The sequence below is a fragment of the Ricinus communis genome, chromosome 4 (assembly GCF_019578655.1).
Source record: "Ricinus communis isolate WT05 ecotype wild-type chromosome 4, ASM1957865v1, whole genome shotgun sequence".
Lineage (NCBI taxonomy): Eukaryota > Viridiplantae > Streptophyta > Magnoliopsida > Malpighiales > Euphorbiaceae > Ricinus > Ricinus communis.
Window position 1 is genome coordinate 12,262,603 of NC_063259.1, and position 17,951 is coordinate 12,280,553.

Genomic DNA, 17,951 nt, shown 5'->3' on the forward strand with positions numbered 1-17,951 from the left:
GGAAGTTCCTTACCTGATCTCAAAGTAATTGCTTTGGCATGCTCCCTTGGATTAGACTCTGTGTTACTTGGAAGCGTGCCTGGCTGCCTCTCAGCCATCATCCTAGACAACTGCCCAATTTGAGTTTCTAAGTTCTAAATTGAAGCTTGTTGATTCTGAATGGCAGTGTCCGTTTGTTGAAATCTGTTCTCTGAAGTTGCAATGAACTTCGTCATCAACTCTTCCAAGTTAGGTTTCTTCTCTTGACTACCTCCTGGTTGATGGGGAACAGAATGCATAGGTTGCTGCGGATGCAACCTCTGATATCCTGGTGGACCTTGGTTATTGGAATTCCTCCATCCAAAATTAGGATGATTCCTCCACCCTAGGTTGTATGTATTGCTGTAGGGATCATTCTGCTGCATACCTGCATAATCAACATGCTCAACGTTAGAAACATTAGTAGGCATAGAAGATGCAAACATACCTCCCGCTTTACAATTGGCACTGTAATGCGGTCCACCACAGAATTCACATCCGGGCTGAACTGCTTGGACCGGCATCTGAAGTTGTTCTATCTTTTTGGAAAGTAGCTCTACTTGTGCCGCCAAGGCTGCTGTAGGATCTGCCTCAGCCCGATATACAACGGGCTTTGGACCTCTAGCCCGTGGAGTTTGCCACTGATAAGTGTTGGTGGCCATCTCTTCTATCAAATCCTGGGCTTGCTCAGGTGTTTTGCTATTGATAGCTCCCCCTGCAGCTGCATCTACCATTTGTCTAGTGGCTGTATTCATGCCATTATAGAATGTCTGCACTTGCATCCAGAGAGGAAGACCATGGTGTGGGCAACACCTTAACAAGTCCTTGAAGCACTCCCATGCTTCGTACATCGATTCTCCTTCACCCTACACAAAAGAAGATATGTTATTTCGCATTTAAGCAGTCTTAGCAGGAGGAAAATACTTATTCAAAAACTTTTCAGCTAAAGAAGTCCAGGTAGTGATCATTTTCGGTGGCAAGGACTGCAGCCATCTTTTCGCTCTATCCCTCACGGAAAAAGGAAACAGCCTCAACCGTATAGTATCATCAGTTGTTCCATTAATCTTAAAGGTATCACATATTTCCAAAAAGTTGGCGATATGCTTGTTCGGATCTTCGCTCGCCAATCCTCCAAATTGCATCGTATTCTGGATCATCTGGATTATATTCGGCTTTATTTCAAAATTATTGGGCGCCATGGGAGGCCTCACTATCCCAATTTATGTCCCTGCTAGAGAGGGCCTAGCAAACTCGTACATGGTCCTTTCATCATTACCTCCATTTGCATTGTGGTTCTCCATCTCACTAGTTTTACAAACAGGAATCTCTGCTTCAATCTCCTCCTCTACTGTCTGCATACGCCTCCTTAGCAATCTAAGAGAGCGCTCGGGTTCAGATAAAGGTCTGTAAGATTAGGATTAGAGCTCCTGGTCATAAACTACCTGAGCACAATAAAGAACAACAACACCAACAAACAGGATAAGAATAAAACTATACACAGAAAATAAATTATAAACAAAAAGAGAAATGACTAGACTAACAAATATTAAAATTTTAATTTAGTCCATAGAAAACCATTCCCCGGCAACGGCGCCAAGAACTTGATGTGTGCTAAGTCAAGCAAGACTATGACCTAAGGCAGTGTACCTATCAGTGGAGTATAGCTAAAGGCAAGTACCAAGTGTCGTATTCCCCAAAGAACGTGTGAACCTAAATCTACTCAATCTTCTCAGTTATCTAATTACAGAAAATAAATGGTGTTAATGAATAATTCCTAAATTAACTAATAGCTACTCTAATTGTTGTCGAACTACGTATACTAGGGAATGATTAATTCAAGTAAAGGAATAACCCTTTGGGAATTCTTGTCTCTAAGGAATGGAAACTAAAGGTGGAATTGATTGATTGAATCCAATTTCCGTGGGAAAATCTCTACACAATTAATGCCTTTCTCAAGGACACTAACATCTTAACTTAGATTAATTAGGTTGAAATCTCTTCCTAACTCTAATTACCTAAATTAGCATTATATACCATTTAACACTATTGAGAGTTGTTAATTCTCAATCCGGTAGAACGAACACCCTATCTCTAGGCGAATTCAATTCTAGGTTGCAAAGGACAATCCAAACCTAAATGTCTTTCTCAAGATCATTCAAATTTCAAAAATCATTCAACAAGATATGAAGAACAAATCAATAAATACTTCCATTGCAAACCAATATTGGCAATCAATACATTCAATTCAAAATTGAAGTACAAAAATTCCTAGATAAAGAACCTTAATGGGTTAATAAGTTTAGCTAATCATGTTCATAATCACAACCAACAAGAATTCAATTACAAAAAATGAGTACAGGTAGAGTAAAGGTAGAGGAACCCGAATGCACCCTTGGATGAGAGTAAATAGCTCCAATTCCTCGTGCCCAATTTTGGATCGATTCTTGTTCCTCTTACTCGGATTGAAACCAATCGACAATCCTCGCCAATCTTTGATCTTCGAAGAGAATCCAAGTGAAACCTTGATCCAAGTCTCCTTTTCTCTTAGTTTCAACTCAGAAAACCCTTAGACAGAGAAAAAGATGAGTTTTGGACGCTCGAACCCTAGCTGCCTCCTTTTTCTCTTTTCTTTCTTTTTAAATGAATTTGACCAGCTGCCATGAACATGGCCGTGTTGATGATCGTGTTCCCAACACGTTCTGGTATTGATGCCCGTGTTACTTTTTGTGGCCGTGCTCCCTAAAAACCTCTTTTTTCTTTGATGTTTGATGCATCCAACACGGCCAGTGTTGAATCCAACACGGCCGTGTTAACCTTCCTCATGGGCATACTTAGCTTGTTTCGGTAGCTTTGACGTGCAATTATGCTCCAATTCTTCCCTTTATCATACTTTGACTTCTTTTGGACCTAATGCACACAAACAGACACGTAGGGTGAGTGTTGGGACCAATTCACATCCAAATATATATAAAATCAATCTTAAAAACCCCATTTAGATGTATGTATTTTATGCACATCAGCACTTTAATTCTTCTTCATATTTGAGTGGTCATAATGCATTACTATATGCCAATCTTAATCTATGAAATATGAGTTAAGTTAATTAGAGAATTAAGATTCAATTAAAAGGGTTTAATTCATAATTCATTACGAATATGTTAGGAACCTTTTGGATCACACACAAATGGCTTTAAAGTTGAGATTAAAATGAGGCTTAAGATTAGGCTTAAGCTTATATACATTGGGCCTAATTAAAAGTTAATTAGTTTAATATATATTGGGCTATGAAATTTGGTTACAAGAGCCCTATAACTATGCTTATGTATTAATTGAGTTAACTTAGTCTAAACAAGCCCAATTAAGGGCCAACTTAAGAGTAAGTAAGGTCTTGCTTGTTATAAGACTACGTTAAATTCCATGTATATATTTATGGAGTATGATGGGTGCCTAGTACATGCGTGTGAAGGAGAATGATGCAATCAATACTTAATTAATTGGATTAATTAAGATTCAACCTAGCTTGGAACTAGCATTCACTCCTCATCATCTCCACTCTCTCTCTTATGAAGGATTGTTCATAGAAGATTATGACTTTGAAGCTTTTATGGAAGAGCATTAGAGGCTAATCATTTGAGTAGCTTTAAAGTGCATCAATCATCCTTGAAGAATCAAGAATCAACAAAGCAAGAAGCATTCCTTAGAATAGGCGACACACACCCTTTATAAGCCTTCTCCATCTTTTGCTTGTTTTATGGGTTATGACTATTTAAATCAATGAGATCCTTTATGGGAATTAAGAAAAATTTTAAATTTCTTCCATTATGCCTTCCCTTATGTTTTAATTTTAATTCCCAATAGCCTGTTGATTTTAGAACCACGCCCGTCAATTTGAAAACCACGACCATTGATATGGGAACCACGCCCATCAATTTAGGAACCATATTTGATGATTTGGGAAACACGCCCAATGAATTGGGAACCACTCCTAATGACTTAGGAACCATGCCCGATGATTTAGGGACCACACCCGCTGATTTAGGGAACCATGCCCGATGATTTAAGGAGCACGCTCGTAGCTTTAGGAACCACGCCCTTTGATTTTGGAAACCACGTCCAATGATTTGGGGACTATGCCCATCTAATTTAGGGACTATGTCCGTCACATGTTGATTTAAGGACTACGCCCGTCACATCTTGAAGACCACCCTTCAAGATAACTATGAGCTATAAAAGTTACGATTTGTAGGCTCGAGTTGGTACAGACTTTTTATCTGGCTTATTAGTTTTTTTCACTTCGAGATGCAATTATGTAGTAATTTTCATTTCGGGCTGTGATTTGGTAAATTTCTCACTTTCAAGCATCAAACTGATAACTTCTGCTTCGGGATGAAGAATAGTGATTTTCCCCACTCTAGAGTCTTATACTTTGAGGAGTAAATTAGTTATCCCTTTCGAGATTTTCTGCTTCGAGAAGTACACTTGTTCTTCAGAACTTGAATTGATAGGCTTGTGATCTTCTATTTCAGGAAATAAACTGGTGGATATTTCACTTATATATTTTCCACTTCAAGGAATGAGCTAATCATATTCCACTTCGGATGTAAACTTTTGAGCTTCCGCTGAGTATAGATCAACACTTGTTGCAACTAGATTCTTATTCATCAAACTTTTATTTCTTTTGATCTTTTCTGCATTTTCCTGTTACAAGTTAGTGGCATAAATACAATAGTACAAAGATTACATCAAGTAAAAAGGTATTGAAAGTGCATGATACGCATGTTATGTATGAGATGTAATGCATTTCTAAAAATCATCCTTCAATTCAGATAGAAACATTCTATTGCCCATCAGCATCAACACTTTCAAACTTAAATCACCTACTCTTCGGGTACATGGCATGGAGCCTAATGGTAGATGTTGTAATTGATTTCATATCAAAGATCTGAAAAAGTCATGGTGATAACAAGAAATGCAGATCTAGAGATAACTCATGCGTGCAAGGACTGGATCATTTTGCTGGGGTTGTATTGAAACTTGTATAATGACAATTGGCTTTGCCACAATCTTATATAAATAACAACCAAATCTCTTTTCTTTCCTCAGTCTTATGCCTTAACTTTTTCCTAAGCCGTCTTTTCAGCTTTTCAACTTAGCAGGCTAATATCTTAACTTTTGCCTAAGCTGCCCTTTTGGGTTTTCAACTTAGCAGACTCTATTTTTTCCTAAGTCGCTCTTTTAGATTTTCAACTTAGCATTTTCTTTTCTTTATACTTTTCTTTATTTTTTCTTTCCTCTTTTTTCTCTTTTTGCAAATTTGGTTGCTTAAGAAGTGGTGAACTGAAGCACTCCCTCCCATTCCCTTTCGTCAAGCTTACAGATGATTTTATTAGTTTTCAAGACTTCTCTTAAAACAAGATTGGAAAAACTCTAGCTCTGCTTATTTATTGAGCATAATGTTAAGGCTGATGAAGACTTGAGTGCTACCAATTCTTGGGTTTTCCTGCAAGAGAGCTAAAAAATGATCTTGCTTCTATTTAGATCTCATAGATTTCGCTTCTTATTTTGTTTTCTCATTCTGGAGTGCACAAGCAATAAAAATTGATGTGCAAGTTTGATAAAAAATTTAATCAAATTTTTTTCATTTAATAAGGGCACAAATGGGTACATTTTTTTATCTCACATAATACTACTCTTGTTATTAACTAGTTCATTTGGATATTGTAGTCAAACATTTTCTCCTCACTTTATTTCCTTCACTTGTGCCTGACTAGCTTGTACAATTCTAGTTAGTAGAATTTATTTTTCTATGGTTTTTTTCCTCAAAGATAGTATTTGCTATAGATTGACTTATGAACTTATTGCCCCTGAGATTTGAGCTCCTTTCAACATCTTCGAGCATAATATTTCTTACTTGATATGGAAGTTTCTAGCTCGATCTAAATTTCCTTTTTAGAGTCACATGTAATCAGTATTGCATATTTCAGGTTTAGAGCGCCAATATCCTCAAAGGTCCTTGTTATTCTTAAGGTTGTAATTACTGTAATGGAGGATGAACTCGACCTTTTTGCTTTGCCCCTAGTGTTGAAGTGAATCTTCTATACCGTCCATAGTTTACGGGCAATTCATCTTCATGCATTTTTTACCGTTGTCACTGGAGATTGCACTTAGTGCTAGGCTTCATTGTCGGTCCTACCAGAGTCAAACCGAACGCCATTAGTCATTCTGGTTGTATCGACTTGCGTATGTCCCTCTGTCTCTGATCCTTTCAAGCATATTAATAAATTTCCTCCCTTGAATTCAATCATATTGTATCAAATACTATCTTCTTTTTGTTTTCTCTTTTTTTTTCTCTCACTTTTTTCCTCTCTTCAAAAGTTATTATATGTAGTAGAAATGTACCTAGGATTATCATTTATGCCCAGATTAAACAAACCAATTCGAATAGAATTAATGTTAAACATACTCATATAATAATCACCGTAATGCAAAATACCATTAAGATAAACATCAAACAAGCAAAAAATCAGAGTTATTTCATTGATCCTATAACAAAATCGTGTTTTTATCTTAAGATAAATCAAGAGTTGAATCTTATGATGATCCATCATCTTCAGATGGTTGGTCTTCAATTTTTCTAGCTTGATAGTTTCCCCTGTCCCATCCAGCTTTAGCATTTTCAATTTCTTCTACTTGTAAGCTATCATCATACAAGCCCGTGAAGGTCTTGGAATTCATCATTTGTAGCTTTTCCAACCCAAAATGGGAGAACATTCCGAACTACCATCCAAACTTGATCCTTTTCAGAAGGCTTGTTCTTTATTAAAACTGCTTTGTTTCTCCATCTAGTCAAGAAGTCAGAAAAAGATCCATTAGGCTTTTGCTTCATTGATTCTAAAGCTTTTAAATTTTCTAGCTGAGCATTGTAGTCATATTGCTGCACAAAAGCATCGCAAAGCTTTTTCCAATCAGACTTGATGGGCCTTTCTAAACCATGGTACCAATTCACAACTAAACCTTATAATGATAGTATAATTAACTTGATGAGTTATGTCTTAGCCAAATGAGTAGTACTCATGATAGTAGCATATTGCTTTAAATCTACCTTTGGATCTCTATTTCCGTTGAACTTTTGCATTTTAGGCATATAAAATTTACCAATCAACATTAGTTCATTGAAATCAAAGGTTGAATCTAAACCTTGATCTTTTAGCATTTTTTGCATCTTTTCAAGCCTTTTAGTCATATATGCATAATCTTGGATCCATAACAACTTTTGCAGTAAGAGCAGACTCCTTCTTAGCTTGTTCTAGCATGTAGTCATTTAGATTTCGGAGGTGCTCACCATGTGCTTCTTCATCACGAGAAGTTATTGCAGTAGGGACCAAAGTGCAATGAAGGAAATCCACTCATTACTTGTGAGTGATGGTTGGGCAGTATCGCAATTTCAAGATTCGAGTGCAGTTAAAGAACCATTAACTGACGTTATTGGGACTATAGGGACCAAAGTGCACAATATGTGATAATAGTGTAGTGATGCAAGAATCACTCGTTAAATAATAAATTAAGCATAAAGAAACATTGGAATCAGCTTCTCTTATCCCTATTGGAGTCGCAACTTTGGGCGGCGGTTTCGAGCATGCACCCAAGTGTTTTTAGCGACTACGGCATTGCAAGCTTTTCAACCTAATCGGGAACATACTAACTAATCACAAAGACTAGCACGAAGATGGGAGTCACCACCCAGGTAATTCACCAAGACACTTCTACTAAAGAGTGACATTTCTCGATTCCATAAGGAAGCTTATGCCATAAATCTATTCCTATTTGTATATCTTTGCCTTTAATTTTATTGTTTAATGGGCTATTCCATATAAATGCAACAATTATATTTCTACATATTAAGCATTACGACATGTGAGGTCAACCTAGTCTAGCCAAATTTATTAAGCCTAGCCTATGTTTAGTCAATTATGTATAAGACCCATCTAGTCTAGCCTAATTACAAATTTTGCTTTCATTACCAAGTTTTTAACCTAAATGGGCTATAGCTTACATGCCAAAATTTGATTTAGTGATCCTAATTTAAGTGGCTTGATTAATTAACTAAACATGGAAAAGCTGACTACGTTCAATTAGATTTTAATTTAAGCCCAAACTTACCAATATGTTAACCTAATGGACTACAAATTCCATGTTGAAGTCCAAGTTTTAGGATTTAAATCTAGATGTCCAATTTTAGTTAACAATCATATAATAGTTATTTGCCATTATCAAAATAAAGCAAAAAAAACAAAATAAATAAAGCAGTAAATCTAACTATTACAATTCTTCCTACGACTAATAAACTTAAGAAAAATGATTAAAACAAGTTAAAATTGGCAAAAACCAGCAAAAGGGCTCAAAATCAGCAAATTCGAGAAATTTAGGACAAACAACTGATTGATGACATCAAAAAGCCAATTCGGCCTAGCGTATAGCTGATTGGTGACATCACACATCCTATTAGCTTAGCGCAAAGCTAAATCTGCTCTAGGGCTTGATTATGATCAGTTTTGTAGTTTTCCCATCCTCCCTCGCTCATAAGCCGATTTAACATGCACAAAAGATAAAAATATAATTAAAAATCGAACATATGAAGTAAAATCATAACTGAACAAATCAAATTAAGCTAGACGTCATAAAAATAATACAAACCCTAGAAAATAAAAAAAAATTATAGAAATAAAACTTCAATCATGGTAGATCCTAGATTTCAATCATGCAACCCCATAAATTCAATATAATCATATAATCAAAAGAATAAATCTAACATATCACCCTAACTATTTCAATCATCAGATTCAAAATCCAATAGAAAACATACTATCAGATTCAAAACACAACACACATAAACATTATAGAAATATATAAAACTATTAAAAACACTAAATTTGATCATATAAGTCATATAAAACCCTTGAAATCAATCCTAACATGTTTCTAAAATCATAAAATTAAAGAAAAGGGAAGAAGATGCCGATGATGTTGGATTTGGAAATTCTCAGGTTGTCACTATAGTTTGATGATCTACGACTCTCTAGAGATGATGAGGTAGTTGAATCAAAGATTGGATGAGAATCCAATGTTGTTTTGAGATTTTAGAAAAGCTTCTATTGTTCCTAAATGGGTTTTTTAATTTAGAATTCTTTCTTAGTGGCTTCCTAAAAACTAACACTCTGCATATGTCCATGTATCTCTATAAAAGAATCTTAAGAAATATAGCTAGCCCTAAACCTACGACATATTGCTCTATTCTAACTTGGATTCTCCTGTCCTCAATCTCCCAAGACTCGAGAAATGCAATAATTCTCATCATAGGATTTTTCATAATTCCTTCAATATTTGGATCTAGAAAATGGGTACTAACACAACCTATCCGTATATCAAGCCAATTGAGCAAAAAAAGAGAAGGCTAAGACCAAAATCGGTAGAGAAGATTCAGGAAGAAGTTGTTAAGTAGGTAAACGGCAATTTTAATTGTAGTGGACTATCCCGAATGGTTTACAACATCGTCCCAATCCCGAAGAAGGATGGCAAGGTTGGAATGTGTGTAGATTACTAGGACCTAAATAAGGCATGCCCTAAGGACTGCATTCCCCTTCCTCACATAGACATGATAGTTGACAGCGCTGCTTCAAGTGCAATGTATTATTTCACTAATGGTTTTTTCAGGTACAACCAAATCATGATGGCAGTAGTAGACAAGCTGAAAACATCATTCATCACCGAATAGGGGACATACTGCTATAAGATTATGCCTTTTGGACCAAAGAATGCGAGGGCAACTTATCAGAGAGCTGCCACCATCTTATTTCACAATATGATGCACGAGGAAGTGGAGGTATATGTAGATGATATGATGGTAAAGTCCAAAACAGGGGAAGGCAATTTCTAAGCTATTGATAAGTTCTTCAGACGAGCGAAAAGATATAACCTAAGGCTTAAACTGAAGAAGAGTGTGTTCGGAGTAACATCAGGAAAGTTGTTAGGGCTATTCAAGAAATGCCAGCACCAAATATAGAAAGAAGTCAGAAGATTTCTAAGATGTTTGCAATACTTTAATAGATTCATTTCTAAGCTCACAATTGTTTGTGATCCTATATTCAAGCTTTTGAGGAAACACCAACCCGTTGTATAGGATGAATACTGTCAGAAAGCCTTTGACAGGATTAAAGAGTATCTAATAATGCCACCAATACTAAAGCCACCGAAGGATGGAAAACTATTGATTCTATACTTGACCTTGGAAGAGGAAGCCATAGGCATGATGGTAGCACAGTATGGGCCTAATGATGTAGAGCATGCGATCTATTATCTTAATAAGAAGTTGTTGCCTTATGAGTCAAAGTATAACCTCACAGAGAAGACGGTCTAGCCATGATATGTGCTATGAGGAAGTCAAGACATTATTTTCAATCTTATAGAGTGCAAGCAATTTCGAAAATAGACCCGTTGAAGTACCTATTCAAAGCTCCACCACTTATAGAAAAGTCAATTAGATGGTTAGAGCTCCGAATAGAATTTTGGATTGAGTACGTCACCAAGAAGGTAATCAAGGGTAATATTATAGTAGAATTTTTAGCTCAAATGCGATTAAAGGAGATAACCCTTAGGATTTGGAGTTTTCTGATGAGAATCTAAGGGCAACTGAATTCTAAGAGTGGAAAATATACTTCGATAGAGCTGTAAATGCAATAGGTGTAGGGTTAAGGGTAGTTTTGATTACACCGGAAGGAGAAATGCTACCAATGGCTACTTTAAAGTGACGAATAACATGGCGGGTACAAAGCATGTTTATTTCGATTAGAAGCGGCTGTAGTAGCAGGAACGAATCAGTTGATGGTTTATAGGGATTCTATGCTAGTGATCCAACAAGCCATTGAGGAATGAGACATGAAAAAAGGAAGATTAAAACCATATGTCAATTACCTTAGGGCCTTGGATTGCAATTTTTCTAATTGTTCATTCATACACTTGCCGCGAGATGAGAACCAGATAGCTAATGCACTAGCTACCTTATCGTCAATTGCAACTTCTAATAAAGCCAAGGGTGATCATGAAGTTAGGACCACCCTATTATCAAAGGAATTGAATAATGGAGGTTCAAATGGGACCAAAAGAGAAGCCTTGGTTCTATGATCTAAAGAGGTTTGTAAAAAATAGGGTGTATGTTGAGGAAACAACTACGAAGGGAAGGTATGCAATATGGATACAAGCCAAAAATTACCTCAGCTATGAAGGAGTGTTGTATAGAATTGGCTTCAAGTTTCCAACTCTAATGTGTTACTAAGGCACAAGCGCAGGTAGTGATGGAAGAGATGCACAAAAGAGTGTGCGGGCCTCATCTGAACGATATAGTATTAACCAGGAAGGTTATATTTCAAGGTTATTACTAGTTAACAATGTAAAAAGATTGTATAGCTCTAGTAAGAAAATGTTGTGAGTGACAACTTTATAGCGATATGAGTCATGTACCTCCGACTGAGTTTGACATCCCCATGGCCTTTTATAGCTTAGGGAATCGACATCATTAGAGAGATAAAACCTCCTTCAAATAGTCATAGATACATAGTAGTGGCAATTGAGTATTTCTACAACTAGCTTGAGACTGAGTCATTCACTATTATAGGGGCAAGACAAATGGCTAGGTTTATAGAGAGGAATCTAATCTATAGATATGGAGTCCCAAATCACGTTATGACGGATAATTGTGTGTAGTTCATGGGCAAAACAACGGACCTATTAGCAGAATACAAGATTGAGTATCACAGTTCTTCTCCTTACAGAGCTCAGGCGAATGAAGTGGTGGAAGCAGCCAACAAGAATTTAAAGAAAATTCTCTCAGAGATGGTATGGAATCATAAGGATTGGTCGTTTCGGTTACCCTTTGCACTTTGAGGATATCAAACAACTGTGAGAATGTCGACAGGACAGACTCCATACTCTTAAATTTATGGGATTGAAATCTTGAGAGTTATATTAGAGGCAAAAATACTAGAATAGCAATGGGTTGAGCAGAAATACCAATAGTTAGCTTTGGTTGATGAGAGAAGGATGAAAGCCCTATACTACATATAGTTGTATCTGAAACGGATAACTAGGGCATTCAATAAGAAAGTGAAGTCAGAAAAGATAAGAGCTAGAGATTTACTATTGAGACACACAAGACCTATTGTGTTTTACCTAAAAGGGAAGTTCAAGCCTAATTGGATAGGCCCATACTTTGTAAAGAAAATTCTACCTAAAGGTGCTGCTAAGATCTCGGACATGGAAGGAAACGATTTCTCTGAGCCAATTAACCTAGATCATTTCAAGAAATACTATGTATAAATAATAATAATAATAATAATAATAATAATAATAATAATAATAATAAAAAAATAGAAAAAGAGCTTACTGATCAAAAAACTCGAAAATGGCTAGTCAAACAAAAATCAGGACAATGAGAGAAAATAATCATTTAGAAAATCTAAAAAGACTGGCTGATGACAGCAGTATATCATGAGAAATCAAAATGTACCCATTTGGGCCTTTACTAAATGAATAAATTATTTAAAATTTTTATCAAATGCATATATGTCTATTTATTACATTGCTCACTATAAAAAAAAACTAAGCTAAAGTCCTAAGCAAAATGAATGAGATCTAAAAAGAAGTATATGTTCACCTTCTCCTTTTCTTTGCATTTGTATCTACATCTCGAGTCCTCTTGAACCTTGCAAATCCAAGAGAAGTGGTAATTTGAAACTCGGCCCAAGCTTTGTAGTTGTCATTTGTGATCAGGTCGCCTTTAAAGTCAAGATTGTGTTCTATGTCTCGACAAGGATAGAGCCTCCCCATCTTGCCTAAGAAATCCTGGCTCAATGGAAAGCCTTCAAATTCAAGAGGGAATTCCAAAATCTATTGCTTCTGCCCATACTGGCGATAAAATCTTAAAGGTGTATAGAAAGTGGATGCCTGTAGTCTAGGTAAGGCACACAATCATCATACACCGTGAGCGTAACATGCTTGATTTTCTACCATGGGCATGTCTAGCAAATAAGCATGTCTAGGATGCCCTTAATCCAATAAATTAACCATCATGGTCGGCGAGGTAATAATTTATCAAACTTGTATGTGCTTCAGCTTATAATAATTGATGTTCCTAGAGATGGTCAGTATTTGGAGCTTTCCCCGCAACTAAATCTATAAAAGAAGAAGAAAGGAAAAGAAAAAAAAAAGAAAAGAAAAAGAGAAAGTTAAGTTGAAAATCTGAAAGGGCGACTTAGGCAAAAGTTAAGACAAAGATAATAAAAGAAAAGAGATTTGGTTGTATACCTGTAAGAGAATGATGCTGCCTCCAAACCTTTGATGGGTTTTGTACATATCTAACCCAATGATGGTTTTAGCCAAGATTATGGGTATAGGATTTGTTCCATGCTCCATTTGATCAATTTTGCCAGCAATCTTAATATCTCCCCCACATTAAGGAGAAATTAGCAGATTTGGGCACAAAGGCAAAAGCCCAGCATCCGGATCCAAGCAGGTGTCCCTCTTTCTTTTCTCTCACAACAAAAGATTAGAGAAGTAAAAGTAATGTGCTCACCAGTAAATCAAAAAGTACTTCAGTTAGGGGCATGTCTAATATTTCTACCAGTTTGCTAGGAAAAAGATCATCAAATCTTAGCAAAGCAATCGGATGAGAAGAACTCATATGGCCTCCAAGAATGGCAGAGAACTCTTCAATCATGGGGCATAGCTCTTGTCCATTGAATTTAAAAACATGGTCTCTTGGACACCAAAATTTAATAGTAGAATAAAAGAACCTATAATCAAGCTTAGTGTGTTGAATGGCTTTGAAGGATAAAAGATGCAATTTTTCAAGTTTAATCCAATCATCACCAGCTAAGGTTTTAAGAAGGGTATGTAGGCTTTTGGCACTTTTTTGAGACATTTTTTTTAAGTTTTGAAGAATGAAATCGCATGCAAGAAAGTGTAAGGGGTGCATGTACATTTAAAGGCCTAAAATTAGTGTTAAATTCAAACTTTGCAACTGTAGAATCGAATCGCCTGAGCACACAGCCGATCGTTTGTGTGCAGAGCCAAAACGGCTTAGCATGTAGCCGAATCAGCTGTATGATGTCATCGTGCATTTCTTTTAGCTTTTTGAAGGTTTTTCGAGCATTTTCTCAGGCCCTAGTCGTGCTAAGTCTAAAATGTGCAATATAGAGAAGAAATTAAGAGCGAAAAGGGATTTAAACACCAAAAGCACATAATTTTATATACCTCTAAAAAATTTGAAGTGTATAGAGGAGAAAATAGCAAAAGAGCAAAAGTCAAGTAATGATAGAAAAAAAATCAAAGGTCGGGGTCCTCTCCCGAATCCCTCATCCCATCATCTAAATCGATGTCCATCCCTTAAGTCCGCAATATGGACAGTTGAAGCATTAGAGTATCAATCCTGCGTTACTGGGCATTAATATATATATTGTTTGTCGTTCACCTGCCTTGCAAGCTTTCATGGTCCCTGTGATGAAAATCCAAAAGGAGATTAATTAGTGCACTCTATACATGAATACATGCATACATAATGCATTTCATAAACCATTTTTCTTACTCGCTAGTCCTCACCGAGGATGAAGAATTGCCTCCTTGTAGCACCGACTAATCGACGTACGTGCTCAAATTGGTCTCTCTGAACCTGTGTGATTACTATTATGTGTTACTAATCTCTCAGAAAATATGTAACAACTACAAGAAGAATGTAACCCACGTGTGGACAAGTACACTGAGTAAACTTCGGCGAAAGGCAATGCTCCATGGCAAGCTAGTGCTTTATTGCACCTTAAGGACTCCAATACGAGAGCATTAAATTTGGGAGGAATGAAATGCTCCCTAGAATCACATCCGATATGGCTATAGGAGGTGCTTTGAGTGCAACATCGGTAGAGGAGATTGAGATATGGGAGAGCCTAGAGTGTCGGGCAGATCGCCCCTCTATCGACTCAGAAGCAATAGGGGTATGACGGATAAACTACAGACAAAGCAGTTGAAAAAATAAGCAGAATAAAGGAATATAAAAGACTCAACAAAGTAAGTTTGAAGAAATACCTGAGCCATGGTGTCTTCATCAAACAGCACAGTTCCTAACAGTTGAGGGATGAAGGAAGCATAGTCCGTCCTCCGAGACCGAATGGTGAGATCCTCAAGCTCATCATATCCCACCAAGCATATTGCTAGCTCCTCCCTAGCAAGATCCACTATCTGGAACATAGAGAGGTGTGGAAGACAAGGGGACTCGGTGTCTGTTAGGCCCCCGCTCCTATCTGTAGATCCTCTCACCCAAGTACCATGCCTGACAAGTAGGTCCAGCCAATAGGATCCTCCTATACTCGAGATCAGCAGCAAAAAGCATATAGGGATCCCAATGACAGAGCTCCCCTAGCCAATTGCTCTAAATCTGTAAATTGGAAAGGTAAGTGACTAACTTATATAAATTACAAACGTGATTAATGAATTCTTATTTACCTTGTCCCGGGTTAGGGAGTTGATCCACATGCGATGCACATGGACCTGCGCCCACTCTAGAAGGACGCTCATACTCGAGCCCTAATGGCTCAAGCACGGGAAACCCCAAGAAGTGTTGATAGGCTGTGAGCCCACTAAGAGTCCAATCTCCAAGATCTAGACCTGCAAAACAAAAGTCAGTAGTTGTATTGCAAAGGGAGCAGAAATAAAGAAAGCAAGGCAGAACTTACATGTATGGCATGCTAGAAGCCGCAAATCCTCTTACTTCTATGGATGGATATGTCCATCTAGTGGTACAAGTAAGTAAGAGTCGCAGATCCCCAATTATAGGAAAAGACCTAGTCTAGATCCTGCAGAGGGGCCAAATAATGGAAGTTCAATGAGTTTCTTGAGTCACTAAACAGGGTGGTCCTAAAAAGATACACAAAGAAGGCTCAGACCATCTGATCCACCTCTCAAGCATTTTGAGGCATGAAGCCCCTGTAATGGAGAGGAATGCTCTGGTAGGCAATGCCACGAGTGTTCATGCATGCCCGCAAGAACTCAAATAAATCTATAATATAGCACTCTTGGACATCAGAGCACTGGTCATGAATTGCATCATCGAAGGGCACAGGGATACCTGTGAAGTATCCCTGTGATAGCAGCAAAAGAGAGAGGAGATAGTGTTAACTTACCGACCGGGGTATAGAAGGTATGAGTAGTATTTATAATTAGTCCATGCGAGGACTAGAATGCAATTTTAATAGATCATGGACCAAATTGACATTTTTTTTAAAAACCCAGCTCGAGATGCAATTGACTTGTTAGATGTCTTTTGGAGACTTGTATTGGTAATTGGCTCATCTAGGGACTAAAGTATAATTTTGATAGGTCACGGACCAAATTGGCATTTTTGCCTTCTTAGGACATATATATATATATATATATATATTCTCATATCCATTCATAATTCACTTTATCCATTTCTTCTTTACTTTTGTCTCAAATTCCATTTCACTTTTTCTTTAACTTTCTCTCTCATTTCTTAACCAAATTTCACAAAATTAGTCTTGAAATGGCTACCTCTTTTTTTAGATTCTCGGGACGCACCCAATCGCATCGATTTCCTGCTAGAATGACCTTCAGCTTGTTAAAAGGGAGAAAATCCCTCTATTGGCAAAATTGAACACTCACTAGACGTTTTATACCATTGGAGAGGTATTTTTGTTGCACTAAATCTTATTTTTTGTTACTTATACACTAGATATACGCGTTATTTGCTCAAAACACGTGAAATTTGATGAAAAAGTTAAGAAAAAATCGTACCCTGACTCATAGAGCCGATAAGCTCTGCATAGTCCGAAACGACCGTGCATAGGTCGAAAACTAGTTTTATAGGTTTTTTAACATAAAATAAGTAATGTACTTACTTATTTTGGGTCTTTATGTAGGTACATTGTGTTTACAAATACATGTGCTTATGCTTTTTCAGAGTGATGCCATATTAATCGGGTTCACCAGAAATTTCTATGTTGCTCGCGAGTGGTTCAACAAGCTACCGAGCTCTGTATAGGCTAGGATCGACGACACTAGGAGGACATATCATACCTCAATTTACACCATACTTGAGAGGTGGATGGAACCACCCACATCTTTCACACTCCGATTGGTGAGGTAACTCTATCCCCGCTTTCATTTGCTGCTATTATGAGGATAGACTTCATAGGTAGCCTGTACTTTTTGATGATGCAATCCATGATCAGCGCTCAGATGTCTAGGAGCGTTACATCACAGACTTATTCGAGTTCTTACTGGCGTGTAAGAACACTTGGTGCTTAGCTTATTAGAGCATTCTGCTTTATTACAAAGGCTTCGTGCCTCAGAAAGCTTGGGAGGTCGATCAAATGGCTAGGGCCTTCTTGGTGTACCTTTTTCGGACTATGTTTAGTGATTTGGGGAATTCGTTGAACTTCCATTGTTTGGCCCCTTTGCGGGATAGAATCAATTGATATTTTGACACTCCATTTCTTGTGTCGAATTTGTGTCTAGATGCATATTATATAAGGTCTCCTTATCGTTTTATCGATAATTATTTAAACTTTAAATAAAAGAATAAGATATTTATCGATATTCCTAAAAATCTATCCTTTTTTTAGGGTTTCATTTGAAACCTTACCTTTATAAATAGAAAAAGGTGTTTAGGGTTTTAAGGGAGGATCAAGAATTGACAATTGGCCATAAGTGAGATTAAGACTTAAGAGACACTAAGAAAGAAAGAACAAAGAGAAAATCCAAAGAGAAAAGAAAGAAAAATACTGTTGTTCTTAGTCGTCGTTCGAAGATCCTAGCCACTAAAGAAAGAACGATTTTAGCAAACAAACCACTAAAGAAAGATTATTTTTGGA

At 37.0% G+C, this 17,951-nt stretch overlaps 1 long non-coding RNA gene and 1 other non-coding gene across 2 annotated transcripts; one reads left to right on the plus strand and one right to left on the minus strand.

Moving 5' to 3' along the window:
- Positions 1 to 810: 810 nt before the first annotated feature.
- Positions 811 to 916, plus strand: LOC112535110. Its single transcript, XR_003079304.1, has one exon. It is a non-coding gene; the product is annotated as a small nucleolar RNA R71 (small nucleolar RNA).
- A 13,089-nt stretch (positions 917 to 14,005) lies between these two features.
- LOC125369736 lies at positions 14,006 to 16,489 on the minus strand. Its single transcript, XR_007215433.1, has 6 exons — positions 15,795 to 16,489; positions 15,565 to 15,726; positions 15,148 to 15,496; positions 14,810 to 15,070; positions 14,654 to 14,737; positions 14,006 to 14,563 (listed from the first exon to the last, which is right to left on the minus strand). It is a non-coding gene; the product is annotated as an uncharacterized LOC125369736 (long non-coding RNA).
- Positions 16,490 to 17,951: the final 1,462 nt, after the last annotated feature.